This window comes from Bufo bufo, chromosome 3 (assembly GCF_905171765.1).
Source record: "Bufo bufo chromosome 3, aBufBuf1.1, whole genome shotgun sequence".
NCBI lineage: Eukaryota > Metazoa > Chordata > Amphibia > Anura > Bufonidae > Bufo > Bufo bufo.
In genome coordinates this window covers 705,071,663-705,087,584 of record NC_053391.1, presented here as the reverse complement: position 1 = coordinate 705,087,584, position 15,922 = coordinate 705,071,663, and the positions used below count along the sequence as shown (strand labels likewise).

The window sequence follows — 15,922 nt, the reverse complement described above, 5'->3', positions numbered from 1 at the left end:
GCTGCCTGCAGATTACACGGTGACAGGTCCTCTTTATATATAATCTGCTCAGCTCCTCCTGCTCTATAACACACTGCCTGCAGATTACATGGTGACAGGTTCTCTTTATATATAATCTGCTCAGCTCCTCCTGCTCTATAACACACTGCCTGCAGATTACACGGTGACAGGTTCTCTTTATATATAATCTGCTCAGCTCCTCCTGCTCTATAACACGCTGCCTGCAGATTACACGGTGACAGGTCCTCTTTATATATAATCTGCTCAGCTCCTCCTGCTCTATAACACACTGCCTGCAGATTACATGGTGACAGGTTCTCTATATATATAATCTGCTCAGCTCCTCCTGCTCTATAACACACTGCCTGCAGATTACATAGTGACACGTTCTCTTTATATATAATCTGCTCAGCTCCTCCTGCTCTATAACATGCTGCCTGCAGATTACATGGTGACAGGTTCTCTATAGATATAATCTGCTCAGCTCCTCCTGCTCTATAACACGCTGCCTGCAGATTACGTGGTGACAGGTTCTCTGTATATATAATCTGCTCAGCTCCTCCTGCTCGATAACACAGTGCCTGCAGATACATGGTGACATGTTCTCTCGTATATATAATCTGCTCAGTTCCTCCTGCTTATAACACGGTGACAGGTTCTCTTTATATATAATCTGCTCAGGTCCTCTGCTCTATAACACACTGCCTGCAGATTACATGGTGACAGGTTCTCTTTATAATAATCTGCTCAGCTCCTCTGCTCTATAAACACACTGCCTGCAGATTACATGGTGACCAGGTTCTCTTTAATATAATCTGCTCAGCTCCTCCTGCTCTCATAACACTCTGCCTGCAGAGTACATGTGACAGGTTCTCTTTATATATAATCTGCTCAGCTCATCCTGCTCATATAACACACTGCCTGCCAGATTACACGGTGACAGGTTCTCTGATATATATAATATATAATCTGCTCAGCTCCTCCTGCTCTATAACACGCTGCCTGCAGATTACACGGTGACAGGTTCTCTGTATATAATCTGCTCAACTCCTCCTGCTCTATAACACGCTGCCTGCAGATTACACGGTGACAGGTTCTCTGTATATATAATCTGCTCAGCTCCTCCTGCTCTATAACACACTGCCTGCAGATTACACGGTGACAGGTTCTCTTTATAAATAATCTGCTCAGCTCCTCCTGCTCTATAACACGCTGCCTGCAGATTACACGGTGACAGGTTCTCTGTATATATAATCTGCTCAGCTCCTCCTGCTCTATAACACGCTGTCTGCAGATTACATGGTGACAGGTCCTCTTTATATATACTCTGCTCAGCTCCTCCTGCTCTATAACAAGCTGTCTGCAGATTACATGGTGACAGGTCCTCTTTATATATAATCTGCTCAGCTCCTCCTGCTCTATAACACACTGCCTGCAGATTACACGGTGACAGGTTCTCTTTATATATAATCTGCTCAGCTCCTCCTGCTCTATAACACGCTGCCTGCAGATTACACGGTGACCAGGTTCTCTGTATATATATATATATATATATCTGCTCAGCCTCCTCTGCTCTATAACACGCTTGCTCTGCAGATTACTGGTGACAGGTCCTCTTTATATATAATCTGCTCAGCTCCTCCTGCTCTATAACACGCTGTCTGCAGATACATGGTGATAGGTCCTCTTTATATATAATCTGCTCAGCTCCTCCTGCTCTATAACACACTGCCTGCAGATACATGGTGACAGGTTCTCTTTATATATAATCTGCTCAGCTCCTCCTGCTCTAAACACGCTGCCTGCAGATTACACTGGTGACAGGTTCTCTTTATATATAATCTGCTCAGCTCCTCCTGCTCTATAACACTCTGCCTGCAGATTACATGGTGACAGGTTCTCTGTATATATAATCTGCTCAGCTCCTCCTGCTCTATAACACACTGCCTGCATGATTACATGGTGACAGGTTCTCTTTATATATAATCTGCTCAGCTCCTCCTGCTCTATAACACGCTGCCTGCAGATTACATGGTGACAGGTTCTCTTTATATATAATCTGCTCAGCTCCTCCTGCTCTATAACACACTGCCTGCAGATTACATGGTGACAGGTTCTCTCTATATATAATCTGCTCAGCTCCTCCTGCTCTATAACACGCTGCCTGCAGATTACACGGTGACAGGTTCTCTTTATATATAATCTGCTCAGCTCCTCCTGCTCTATAACAAGCTGCCTGCAGATTACATGGTGACAGGTTCTCTTTATATATAATCTGCTCAGCTCCTCCTGCTCTATAACACACTGCCTGCAGATTACATGGTGACAGGTTCTCTTTATATATAATCTGCTCAGCTCCTCCTGCTCTATAACACGCTGCCTGCAGATTACACGGTGACAGGTTCTCTGTATATATAATCTGCTCAGCTCCTCCTGCTCTATAACACGCTGTCTGCAGATTACATGGTGACAGGTCCTCTTTATATATAATCTGCTCAGCTCCTCCTGCTCTATAACACACTGCCTGCAGATTACACGGCGACAGGTTCTCTGTATATATAATCTGCTCAGCTCCTCCTGCTCTATAACACGCTGCCTGCAGATTACACGGTGACAGGTTCTCTGTATATATAATCTGCTCAGCTCCTCCTGCTCTATAACACACTGCCTGCAGATTACATGGTGACAGGTCCTCTTTATATATAATCTGCTCAGCTCCTCCTGCTCTATAACACACTGCTGCAGATTACACGGTGACAGGTTCTCTTTATATATAATCTGCTCAGCTCCTCCTGCTCTATAACACTCTGCCTGCAGATTACACGGTGACAGGTTCTCTGTATATATAATCTGCTCAGCTCCTCCTGCTCTATAACACTCTGCCTGCAGATTACATGGTGACAGGTTCTCTTTATATACAGTCATGTGAAAAAATTAGGACACCCTTTGAAAGCATGTGGTTTTTTGTAACATTTTTAATAAAAGGTTATTTCATCTCCGTTTCAACAATACTAGAGAGATTAAAGTAATCCGACTAAACAAAGAAAACTGAAGAAAAGTCTTTTCAAGATCTTCTGTAAATGTCATTCTACAAAAATGCCTATTCTAACTGAGGAAAAAGATAGGACACCCTTGCCCCTAATAGCGAGTGTTACTCACTTTGGCTGAAATACTGCAGTGAGACGGTTCTTGTAGCCATCTACCAGTCTTCGACATCGGTCCTGAGGAAATTTTACCCCACGCCTCAATGCAGACCTTTTTCAGCTGTGATGATGTTTGAGGGGTTTCTTGCACGTACAGCCCTTTTCAAGTCACCCCCAGCATCTCATGGGATTCAAATCTGGACTTTGACTTGGCCATTCCAGGACTCTCCATTTCTTCTTTTTCAGCCAATCTTTGGTTGATTTACTAGTATGTTGTTGGGTCATTGTCATGTTGCATGGTCCAGATCCGCTTTCAGCTTTAATTTTCTAACTGATGTCTCACATGTTCTTCAAGCACCTTCTGATACACAGTAGAATTCATCGTGGATTCTATGATGGTGAGCTGACCAGGTCCTGCTGCAGCAAAGCAGCCCCCAAACCATGACACTTCCACCTCCATGCTTCACAGTTGGTATGAGGTTCTTTTCTTGGAATGCTGTGTTTGGTTTACGCCAAACATGTCCTCTGCTGTTGTGTCCAAATAATTCAATTTTGGACTCATCTGTCCAAAGAACATTATTCCAGAAGTCCTGGTCTTTGTCAACTTTATCTCTGGCAAATGACAGTCTGGCCTCGATGTTTTCTCTTGGAAAGCAAAGGTTTCCTCCTTGCACACCTCCCATGCAAGTTAAACTTGTACAGTCTCTTTCTGATTGTAGAGGCATGATACTTCTACATCAACAGTAGCCAGAGCCTGCTGTAGTTCTCGAGATGACACTTTAGGGTTTTTGGAGACCTCTTTTAGCATCTTGCGGTCTGCTCTTGGGGTGAACTTGCTGGGGCGACCAGTCCTGGGCATGTTGGCAGTTTGTTTGAAAGCCCTCCACTTGTAGACTATCTTCCGGACAGTGGAATGGCGGATTTTCAAAATCTTTTGAGATCTTTTTAAATCCCTTCCAGACTCATAGGGCTGCTACAATCTTTTTTCTGAAGTCCTCTGACAGCTCTTTTGCTCTCCACATGGTGCTCACTCTCACTTCAACAGTCAGAGCACACCAAACTAAATGTCTGAGGTTTAAATAGGCAAGCCTCATTCAACATGCAGAGTAACGATCTACTAATATGTGCACCTGGTGTGAGATCTGAGCCAATTTAAGAGGGAATACATGTGAGGGTTGTCCTATCTTTTTCCTCAGTTAGAATAGGCATTTTTGTAGAATGACATTTACAGAAGATCTTGAAAAGACTTTTCTTCAGTTGTCTTTGTTTAGTTGGATACTTTAATCTCTCTGTATTGTTGAAACGGAGATGAAATAACCATTAATTAAAAATGTTACAAAAAACCACATGCTTTCAAAGGGTGTCCTAATTTTTTCACATGACTGTATAATCTGCTCAGCTCCTCCTGCTCTATAACACGCTGCCTGCAGATTACACGGTGACAGGTTCTCTGTATATATATATATATATATAATCTGCTCAGCTCCTCCTGCTCTATAACACGCTGTCTGCAGATTACATGGTGACAGGTCCTCTTTATATATAATCTGCTCAGCTCCTCCTGCTCTATAACACGCTGTCTGCAGATTACATGGTGATAGGTCCTCTTTATATATAATCTGCTCAGCTCCTCCTGCTCTATAACACACTGCCTGCAGATTACACGGTTAACAGGTTCTCTTTATATATAATCTGCTCAGCTCCTCTGCTCTATAACACGCTGCCTGCAGATTACATGGTGACAGGTTCTCTTTATATATAATCTGCTCAGCTCCTCCTGCTCTATAACACACTGCTGCAGATTACATGGTGACAGGTTCTCTTTATATATAATCTGCTCCAGCTCCTCCTGCTCTATAAACACGCTGCCTGCAGATTACACGGTGACAGGTTCTCTTTATATATAATCTGCTCAGCTCCTCCTGCTCTATAACACTCTGCCTGCTGATTACATGGTGACAGGTTCTCTGTATATATAATCTGCTCAGCTCCTCCTGCTCTATAACACACTGCCTGCAGATTACATGGTGACAGGTTCTCTTTATATATAATCTGCTCAGCTCCTCCTGCTCTATAACACGCTGCCTGCAGATTACATGGTGACAGGTTCTCTCTAATATAATCTGCTCAGCTCCTCCTGCTCTTAACACACTGCACTGCAGATTACATGGTGACAGGTTCTCTGTATATATAATCTGCTCAGCTCCTCCTGCTCTATAACACGTGGCCTGCAGATTACATGGTGACAGGTTCTCTGTATATATAATCTGCTCAGCTCCTCCTGCTCTATAACACGCTGCCTGCAGATTACATGTGACAGGTTCTCTGTATATATAATCTGCTCAGCTCCTCTGCTCTATAACACGCTGCCTGCAGATTACATGGTGACAGGTTCTCTTTATATATAATCTGCTCAGCTCCTCCTGCTCTATAACACTCTGCCTGCAGATTACATGGTGACAGGTTCTCTGTATATATAATCTGCTCAGCTCCTCCTGCTCTATAACACACTGCCTGCAGATTACATGGTGACAGGTTCTCTCTATATATAATCTGCTCAGCTCCTCCTGCTCTATAACACGCTGCTGCAGATTACATGGTGACAGGTTCTCTTTATATATAATCTGCTCAGGCTCTCCTGCTCTATAACACACTGCCTGCAGATTACACGGCGACAGGTTCTCTTATATATAATCTGCTCAGCTCCTCCTGCTCTATAACACGCTGCCTGCAGATTACACGGTGACAGGTTCTCTCTATATATAATCTGCTCAGCTCCTCCTGCTCTATAACACACTGCCTGCAGATTACACGGTGACAGGTTCTCTTTATATATAATCTGCTCAGCTCCTCTGCTCTATAACACGCTGCCTGCAGATTACACAGTGACAGGTTCTCTTAGATATAATCTGCTCAGCTCCTCCTGCTCTATAACACGCTGCCTGCATATTACACGATGACAGGTTCTCTTTATATATAATCTGCTCAGCTCCTCCTGCTCTATAACACGCTGCCTGCAGATTACACGGTGACAGGTTCTCTGTATATATAATCTGCTCAGCTCCTCCTGCTCTATAACACGCTGTCTGCAGATTACATGGTGACAGGTCCTCTTTATATATAATCTGCTCAGCTCCTCCTGCTCTAAACACGCTGCCTGCAGATTACGGGGGGTGACAGGTTCTCTGTATATATTAATCTGCTCAGCTCTCCTGCTCATTAACACACTGCCTGCAGATTACATGGTGACAGGTTCTCTTTATATATAATCTGCTCAGCTCCTCCTGCTCTATAACACGTGCCTGCAGATTACATGGTGACAGGTTCTCTTTATATATAATCTGCTCAGCTCCTCCTGCTCTATAACACACTGCCTGCAGATTACATGGTGACAGGTTCTCTTTATATATAATCTGCTCAGCTCCTCCTGCTCTATAACACACTGCCTGCAGATTACATGGTGACAGGTTCTCTGTATATATAATCTGCTCAGTTCCTCCTGCTCTATAACACTCTGCCTGCAGATTACATGGTGACAGGTCCTCTTTATATATAATCTGCTCAGCTCCTCCTGCTCTATAACACACTGCCTGCAGATTACATGGTGACAGGTTCTCTGTATATATAATCTGCTCAGCTCCTCCTGCTCTATAACACACTGCCTGCAGATTACACGGTGACAGGTTCTCCTTATATATAATCTGCTCAGCTCCTCCTGCTCTATAACACACTGCCTGCAGATTACACGGTGACAGGTTCTCTTTATATATAATCTGCTCAGCTCCTCCTGCTCTATAACACACTGCCTGCAGATTACACGGTGACAGGTTCTCTTTATATATAATCTGCTCAGCTCCTCCTGCTCTATAACACGCTGCCTGCAGATTACATGGTGACAGGTTCTCTGTATATATAATCTGCTCAGCTCCTCCTGCTCTATAACACACTGCTGCAGATTACATGGTGACAGGTTCTCTTTATATATAATCTGTCAGCTCCTCCTGCCTCTATAACACACTGACTGCAGATTACATGGTGAAGGTTTCTGTATATATATCTGCTCAGTTCTCCCTGCTCTATAACACTCTGCCTGCAGATACACGGTGACAGGTTCTCTGTATATAAATCTGCTCAGCTCCTCCTGCTCTATAACCACTCTGCTGCAGATTACATGGTGACGGGTTCTCTTTATATATAATCTGCTCAGCTCCTCAGCTCTATAACACGCTGCTGCAGATTACACGGTGACAGGTTCTCTCGTATATAATCTGCTCAGTCCTCCTGCTCTATAACACACTGCCTGCAGATTACACGGTGACAGGTTCTCTGTATATATATATATAATCTGCTCAGCTCCTCCTGCTCTATAACACGCTGTCTGCAGATTACATGGTGACAGGTCCTCTTTATATATAATCTGCTCAGCTCCTCCTGCTCTAAGACACTCTGTCTGCAGATTACATGGTGACAGGTCCTCTTTATATATAATCTGCTCAGCTCCTCCTGCTCCTATAACACGCTGCCTGCAGATTACATGGTGATCAGGTTCTCTTATATATAATCTGCTCAGCTCCCTCCTGCTCTATAACACTCTGCTGCAGATTACATGGTGACAGGTTCTCTGTATATATAATCTGCTCAGCTCCTCTGCTCTATAACACACTGCCTGCAGATTACATGGTGACAGGTTCTCTCTATATATAATCTGCTCAGCTCCTCCTGCTCTATAACACGCTGCCTGCAGATTACATGGTGACAGGTTCTCTTTATATATAATCTGCACAGCTCCTCCTGCTCTATAACACGCTGCCTGCAGATTACATGGTGACAGGTTCTCTGTATATAAACTGCTCAGCTCCTCCTGCTCTATAACACACTGCCTGCAGATTACACGGTGACAGGTTCTCTTTATATATAATCTGCTCAGCTCCTCCTGCTCTATAACACGCTGCCTGCAGATTACACGGTGACAGGTCCTCTGTATATATAGAATCTGCTCAGCTCCTCCTGCTCTATAACACACTGCCTGCAGATTACACGGTGACAGGTTCTCTTTATATATTATCTGCTCAGCTCCTCCTGCTCTATAACACGCTGCCTGCAGATTACACGGTGACAGGTCCTCTGTATATATAGAATCTGCTCAGCTCCTCCTGCTCTATAACACACTGCCTGCAGATTACACGGCGACAGGTTCTCTGTATATATAATCTGCTCAGCTCCTCCTGCTCTATAACAAGCTGCCTGCAGATTACACGGTGACAGGTTCTCTTTATATATAATCTGCTCAGCTCCTCCTGCTCTATAACACACTGCCTGCAGATTACATGGTGACAGGTTCTCTTTATATATTATCTGCTCAGCTCCTCCTGCTCTATAACACACTGCCTGCAGATTACACGGTGACAGGTTCTCTGTTATATATAATCTGCTCAGCTCCTCCTGCTCTATAACACGCTGCCTGCAGATTACACTGGTGACAGGTCCTCTTTATATATAATCTGCTCAGCTCCTCCTGCTCTATAACACACTGCCTGCAGATACATGGTGACAGGTTCTCTATATATATAATCTGCTCAGCTCTCCTGCTCTATAACACACTGCCTGCAGATTACATAGTGACACGTTCTCTTTATATATAATCTGCTCAGCTCCTCCTGCTCTATAACATGCTGCCTGCAGATTACATGGTGACAGGTTCTCTTTATATATAATCTGCTCAGCTCCTTCTGCTCTATAACACACTGCCTGCAGATTACATGGTGACAGGTTCTCTGTATATATAATCTGCTCAGCTCCTCCTGCTCTATAACACACTGCCTGCAGATTACATGATGACAGGTTCTCTGTATATATATCTGCTCATTCCTCCTGCTCTATAACATGCTGCCTGCAGATTACGTGGTGACAGGTTCTCTGTATATATAATCTGCTCAGCTCCTCCTGCTCTATAACACAGTGCCTGCAGATTACATGGTGACATGTTCTCTGTATATATAATCTGCTCAGTTCCTCCTGCTCTATAACACGGTGACAGGTTCTCTTTATATATAATCTGCTCAGGTCCTCCTGCTTTATAACACACTGCCTGCAGATTACATGGTGACAGGTTCTCTTTATATATAATCTGCTCAGCTCCTCCTGCTCTATAACACCTGCCTGCAGATTACATGGTGACAGGTTCTCTTTATATATAATCTGCCTCAGCTCCTCCTGCTCTATAACACTCTGCCTGCAGATTACATGGTGACAGGTTCTCTTTATATATAATCTGCTCAGCTCCTCCTGTTATATACACACTGCCTGCAGATTACACTGGTGACAGGTTCTCTGTATATATATATATATATAATCTGCTCAGCTCCTCCTGCTCTAAACACGCTGCCTGCAGATTACACGGTGACAGGTTCTCTGTATATTTAATCTGCTCAGCTCCTCCTGCTCTATAACACACTGTCTGCAGATTACACGGGTGACAGGTTCTCTTTATATATAATCTGCTCAGCTCCTCCTGCTCTATAACACGCTGCCTGCAGATTACACGGTGACAGGTTCTCTGTATATATAATCTGCTCAGCTCCTCCTGCTCTATAACACACTGCCTGCAGATTACACGGTGACAGGTTCTCTTTATAAATAATCTGCTCAGCTCCTCCTGCTCTAACACGCTGCCTGCAGATTACACGGTGGACAGGTTCTCTGTATATATATCTGCTCAGCTCCTCCTGCTCTATAACACGCTGTCTGCAGAGTACATGGTGACAGGTTCCTCTTTATATATAATCTGCTCAGCTCCTCTGCTCTATAACACTCTGCCTGCAGATTACACGGTGACAGGTTCTCTTTATATATAATCTGCTCAGCTCCTCCTGCTCTATAACAAGCTGTCTGCAGATTACATGGTGACAGGTCCTCTTTATATATAATCTGCTCAGCTCCTCCTGCTCTATAACACACTGCCTGCAGATTACACGGTGACAGGTTCTCTTTATATATAATCTGCTCAGCTCCTCCTGCTCTATAACACTCTGCCTGCAGATTACACGGTGACAGGTTCTCTGTATATATAATCTGCTCAGCTCCTCCTGCTCTATAACACTCTGCCTGCAGATTACACGGTGACGGGTTCTCTTTATATATAATCTGCTCAGCTCCTCCTGCTCTATAACACTCTGCCTGCAGATTACACGGTGACGGGTTCTCTTTATATATAATCTGCTCAGCTCCTCCTGCTCTATAACACACTGCCTGCAGATTACACGGTGACAGGTTCTCTTTATATATAATCTGCTCAGTTCCTCCTGCTCTATAACACTCTGCCTGCAGATTACATGGTGACAGGTTCTCTTTATATATAATCTGCTCAGCTCCTCCTGCTCTATAACACTCTGCCTGCAGATTACACGGTGACGGGTTCTCTTTATATATAATCTGCTCAGCTCTCCTGCTCTATAACACACCTGCCTGCAGATTACACGGTGACAGGTTCTCTGTATATATAATCTGCTCAGCTCTCCTGCTCTATAACACGCTGCCTGCAGATTACACGGTGACAGTTATCTTTATATATACTCTGCTCAGCTCTCCTGCTCTATAACACGCTGCCTGCAGATTAACATGGTGACAGGTTCTCTTTATATATAATCTGCTCAGCTCCTCCTGCTCTATAAACACTCTGCCTGCAGATTCACGGTGACAGGTTCTCTGTATATATAATCTGCTCAGCTCCTCCTGCTCTATAACACGCTGCCTGCAGATTACATGGTGACAGGTTCTCTTTATATATAATCTGCTCAGCTCCTCCTGCTCTTAAAACACACTGTCTGCAGATTCCATGGTGACAGGTTCTCTGTATATATAATCTGCTCAGCTCCTCCTGCTCTATAACACGGTGACAGGTTCTCTTTATATATAATCTGCTCAGCTCCTCCTGCTCTATAACACGCTGCCTGCAGATTACATGGTGACAGGTTCTCTTTATATATAATCTGCTCAGCTCCTCCTGCTCTATAACACACTGCCTGCAGATTACACGGTGACAGGTTCTCTTTATATATAATCTGCTCAGCTCTCCTGCTCTATAACACGCTGCCTGCAGATTACACGGTGACAGGTTCTCTTTATATATAATCTGCTCAGCTCCTCCTGCTCTATAACACACTGACTGCAGATTACATGGTGACAGGTTCTCTGTATATATAATCTGCTCAGTTCCTCCTGCTCTATAACACTCTGCCTGCAGATTACACGGTGACAGGTTCTCTGTATATATAATCTGCTCAGCTCCTCCTGCTCTATAACACTCTGCCTGCAGATTACATGGTGACAGGTTCTCTATAGATATAATCTGCTCAGCTCCTCCTGCTCTATAACACGCTGCCTGCAGATTACATGGTGACAGGTTCTCTGTATATAATCTGCTCAGCTCCTCCTGCTCTATAACACGCTGCCTGCAGATTACATGGTGACAGGTTCTCTTTATATATAATCTGCTCAGCTCCTCCTGCTCTATAACACACTGTCTGCAGATTCCATGGTGACAGGTTCTCTGTATATATAATCTGCTCAGCTCCTCCTGCTCTATAACACGGTGACAGGTTCTCTTTATATATAATCTGCTCAGCTCCTCCTGCTCTATAACACGCTGCCTGCAGATTACATGGTGACAGGTTCTCTTTATATATAATCTGCTCAGCTCCTCCTGCTCTATAACACACTGCCTGCAGATTACACGGTGACAGGTTCTCTTTATATATAATCTGCTCAGCTCCTCCTGCTCTATAACACACTGCCTGCAGATTACATGGTGACAGGTTCTCTTTATATATAATCTGCTCAGCTCCTCCTGCTCTATAACACGCTGCCTGCAGATTACACGGTGACAGGTTCTCTGTATATATATAATCTGCTCAGCTCCTCCTGCTCTATAACACACTGCCTGCAGATTACATGGTGACAGGTTCTCTTTATATATACTCTGCTCAGCTCCTCCTGCTCTATAACACGCTGCCTGCAGATTACATGGTGACAGGTTCTCTTTATATATACTCTGCTCAGCTCCTCCTGCTCTATAACACGCTGCCTGCAGATTACATGGTGACAGGTTCTCTGTATATATAATCTGCTCAGCTCCTCCTGCTCTATTACACACTGCCTGCAGATTACATGGTGACAGGTTCTCTTTATATATAATCTGCTCAGCTCCTCCTGCTCTATAACACGCTGCCTGCAGATTACACGGTGACAGGTTCTCTTTATATATAATCTGCTCAGCTCCTCCTGCTCTATAACACGCTGCCTGCAGATTACATGGTTTATCTAGAGGCCGCAAAGCTCACTGAGTGCCTGGACTCTCCAGCTGAAGGGTGTCGGAACTCCGCCCATCTGATTCTGACATCCTGAGGATAGGTCAGCAATATTCCCAGGACAACCCCTTAAAGGGAACCTGTCCTCACCTCTGTGCTGCCCATACTAACGGCCGTATAAGGTAAGCAGACATCACAATCATGGCCGACTGGGCCCGGGACTCGGCTCAAGGCCGACCGGGACTCGGCTCAAGGCCGACCGGGACTCGGCTCAAGGCCGACCGGGACTCGGCTCAAGGCCGACCGGGACTCGGCTCAAGGCCGACCGGGACTCGGCTCAAGGCCGACCGGGACTCGGCTCAAGGCCGACCGGGACTCGGCTCAAGGCCGACCGGGACTCGGCTCAAGGCCGACCGGGACTCGGCTCAAGGCCGACCGGGACTCGGCTCAAGGCCGACCGGGACTCGGCTCAAGGCCGACCGGGACTCGGCTCAAGGCCGACCGGGACTCGGCTCAAGGCCGACCGGGACTCGGCTCAAGGCCGACCGGGACTCGGCTCAAGGCCGACCGGGACTCGGCTCAAGGCCGACCGGGACTCTGCTCAAGGCCGACCGGGACTCTGCTCAAGGCCGACCGGGACTCTGCTCAAGGCCGACCGGGACTCTGCTCAAGGCCGACCGGGACTCTGCTCAAGGCCGACCGGGACTCTGCTCAAGGCCGACCGGGACTCTGCTCAAGGCCGACCGGGACTCTGCTCAGTGATTATGCTGCCGGTTCTCGGCCACCACTGACTATTAGCTGATGAGTGACCCAGCGCTGACATCAGCATGTCTGGCAGTACTTTATACCGCCCCCAGTGAGGTCAGCAGAGAGGTGATGACAGGTTCCCTTTAACATATCTCTTGAAGAAGGGAATTTAAGGAACACGCAGAGTCCTCTACGATACACACGGGAAATATCAGGAGAATGTATGACAGGAAGAAAAGAGGCCGCGTGAGGTATATGGGGGGGGTGTACAGGCCGGGTGAGGTATATGGGGGGGGTGTACAGGCCGGGTGAGGTATATGGGGGGGTGCACAGGCCGGGTGAGGTATATGGTGGGGGGTGTACAGGTCGGGTGAGGTATATGGGGGGGGTGTACAGGCCGGGTGAGGTATATGGGGGGTGGGGTGTACAGGCCGGGTGAGGTATATGGGGGGGGGTGTACAGGCCGGGTGAGGTATATGGGGGGGGGTGTACAGGCCGGGTGAGGTATATGGGGGGGGGGGTGTACAGGCCGGGTGAGGTATATGGGGGGGGGGGTACAGGTCGGGTGAGGTATATGGGGGGGTGTACAGGCCGGGTGAGGTATATGGGGGGGGGGGGGTGTACAGGCCGGGTGAGGTATATGGGGGGGGTGTACAGGCCGGGTGAGGAATATGGGGGGGGGGGGGTGTACAGGCCGGGTGAGGTATATGGTGGGGGGTGTACAGGCCGGGTGAGGTATATGGGGGGGGGGTGTACAGGCCGGGTGAGGTATATGGGGGGTGTACAGGCCGGGTGAGGTATATGGGGGGGGGGGGGGGTGTACAGGCCGGGTGAGGTATATGGGGGGGGGTGTACAGGTCGGGTGAGGTATATGGGGGGGGGGGTACAGGTCGGGTGAGGTATATGGGGGGGGGGGGACAGGTCGGGTGAGGTATATGGGGGGGGGTGTACAGGTCGGGTGAGGTATATGGGGGGGGGGGGTACAGGCCGGGTGAGGTATATGGGGGGGGGGGTGTACAGGCCGGGTGAGGTATATGGGGGGTGTACAGGCCGGGTAAGGTATATGGGGGGGGGGTTGTACAGGCCGGGGGGGGTATATGGGGGGGTGTACAGGCCGGGTGAGGTATATGGTGGGGGGTGTACAGGCCGAGTGAGGTATATGGGGGGGGGTGTGTACAGGCCGGGTGAGGTATATGGGGGGTGTACAGGCCGAGTGAGGTATATGGGGGGGGGGTGTACAGGTCGGGTGAGGTATATGGGGGGGGGGGTACAGGTCGGGTGAGGTATATGGGGGGGGGTGTACAGGCCGGGTGAGGTATATGGGGGGGGGGGTGTACAGGCCGGGTGAGGTATATGGGGGGTGTACAGGCCGGGTAAGGTATATGGGGGGGGGGGTGTACAGGCCGGGTGAGGTATATGGGGGGTGTACAGGCCGGGTGAGGTATATGGTGGGGGGTGTACAGGCCGAGTGAGGTATATGGGGGGGGGGTGTACAGGCCGGGTGAGGTATATGGGGGGGGGGGGGTGTACAGGCCGGGTGAGGTATATGGTGGGAGGTGTACAGGTCGGGTGAGGTATATGGTGGGGGGTGTACAGGTCGGGTGAGGTATATGGTGGGGGGTGTACAGGTCGGGTGAGGTACACAGGGGGGGACACATGGAGGGGAGGCCGGGCACAAGGAGGGGGAGACACTGAAGGTCGGGGCTGTCGGGTGACTCACCCTCGGGCGGCTGTCAGGCCTCGGCTTCCCTGTCTCCGGCTGCCATTGTAGAGAGAACAGCTGAGAGTGGTGACGTCACTGCAGCGACTCCCAGCACCAGCCCGCCCATTGTGTGACGTCACACGCCCCACCCAACACGTGACGTTGCGTCGCTGGAGTATTACCATAGTAACAGGAGCTCATGCGTCTGCGGTCCTGAAATGTGTCCTCCCGGCCACCGTCCATACATGGAGCCGCGGAGAGGGCGCTCTCTGATCAGCTCTAGCTGAGTCTGAGGAAAAGACGTAGTAGTCAGCAGAGACAACCCCGAGGAGCTCAGATTTATCAGCAGAACCAACCCCGAGGAGCCCGGAGTCTGAGGAAAAGACATTGTAATCAGCAGAAACCACCCTTCAGGAGCTCAAAGTCTGAGGAACAGACGTGGTAATCAGCAGGAGCAACCCCGAGGAGCTCAAAGTCTGAGGAAAAGACGTAGTCAGAAGGAACAACCCCAATGAGCTCAGAATCTGAGCAAAAGATGTACTAATCAGCAGAACCAACCCTGAGGAGCTCAGAGTCTGAGGAAAATATGTAGTACCGGTAATTAGCAGAAGCAACCCTCAGGAGCTGAGAGTCTGAAGAAAAGAGGTAGTAATAATAATCAGCAGAAACAACCCTCCAGAGCTCCATAGGCTACTTTCAGACAAGCGAGTTCCACACTCTGGACTGGCAGACTGAGGAAGCAGCAGCTCCTGTCCGGACCTCCCAGCACTGACAGCATTATGTCAGTGTCATCCAATACATTCCAGAATTGTAAGAGTTACATAGCATAAGAAATCAATGTTATTTGACCCCAACAATGCTGAGAGGTCAGGACGGGAGCTGCTGCATACTCAGGCTAGACAAGAGCTCGGAGTGTTCTCTCCAGGACAAAAGCTCGGAGCGTTCTCTCCAGGACAAGAGCTCGGAGCGTTCTCTCCAGGACAAGAGCTCGGAGCTTTCTCTCCAGGACAAGAGCTCGGAGCTTT

At 47.7% G+C, this 15,922-nt stretch overlaps 1 protein-coding gene across 1 annotated transcript in view; it reads right to left on the bottom strand.

Moving 5' to 3' along the window:
- The window catches only part of TRIM3 (tripartite motif containing 3), a 42,685-nt gene extending 27,668 nt beyond the window's left edge, over nucleotides 1-15,017 (bottom strand). The window contains 1 exon segment of the mRNA XM_040426700.1: nucleotides 14,916-15,017. The gene's annotated coding sequence lies outside the window, so the exon portion shown is untranslated.
- Between the last annotated feature and the right edge of the window lie 905 nt (nucleotides 15,018-15,922).